The sequence below is a fragment of the Octopus bimaculoides genome, chromosome 12 (assembly GCF_001194135.2).
Source record: "Octopus bimaculoides isolate UCB-OBI-ISO-001 chromosome 12, ASM119413v2, whole genome shotgun sequence".
In the NCBI taxonomy this organism is placed as follows: Eukaryota; Metazoa; Mollusca; class Cephalopoda; order Octopoda; family Octopodidae; genus Octopus; species Octopus bimaculoides.
In genome coordinates, this window is record NC_068992.1 from 56,909,267 (window position 1) to 56,910,063 (window position 797).

At 40.8% G+C, this 797-nt stretch overlaps 1 protein-coding gene across 1 annotated transcript in view; it reads left to right on the top strand.

Moving 5' to 3' along the window:
* LOC106884394 (metabotropic glutamate receptor 3) overlaps positions 1-797 on the top strand; it is a 498,339-nt gene that overhangs the window by 400,870 nt on the left and 96,672 nt on the right. The window lies entirely within an intron of this gene.

Here is a 797-nt window from a genome sequence, read left to right on the forward strand (position 1 = left end):
TATATATATATACAGAAAGTGAGTGAGAGAGACTTACAAAGATAGAAGTCATTATTACACCATCCATAGAGGAAAGCTTATGCGAATACTCGTTGCGTATGGAATAACTGATGCCATAGTTCCTGCTATAAATATACTCTACATAATATGGATGCTCAGTTTCTCTCTCCTGATGGTGATACTGACGCTTCTGATATCCAATCTGGTGTTCTTTAGGATTGCGCATTGACATCATATATTTTCATAATCACTCTGATGTATTCATGTTGGAAGCCATTGTTATCGAACAAAATCTCCGTTTTACGTCGACACAAAGGAGGCGGTAGCGAAACCTATCACCTGTCAAGTGTGGTACAGATTTTGATGAAAATACAAATCTTTTAGCTACTATTGAGAGAAACAACTCACGGAAGACCTGCTCCTCAAAAATTCCTCGATTAACTCTCAGACGATACAAACGGGAGCAAGAAGGACTTGTCAAGGGCAATGGGAAATCGCGAATTGTGGAGAGACTGTCAGAAATGTGCAGCCGTATCTTTTACTCGTTTCAGTTATTAGACTGCAGTCATGCTGGCGAACTGCCTAGAGTCACTTTTAGCTGAATGAATCGGCCCAAGTACTTATAGTTTTTTAAAGCCTGCTACTTATTCTATCGGCAATTTGGCCGAACCGCTAAGTTACTGGGATGTAAACACACGAGTATCTATCGACAAGAGGTAGGGTGGGATAAACTGAGACACAAAGAGTCACACACACACACACACACAGACACACACACAAACACACACACACACACA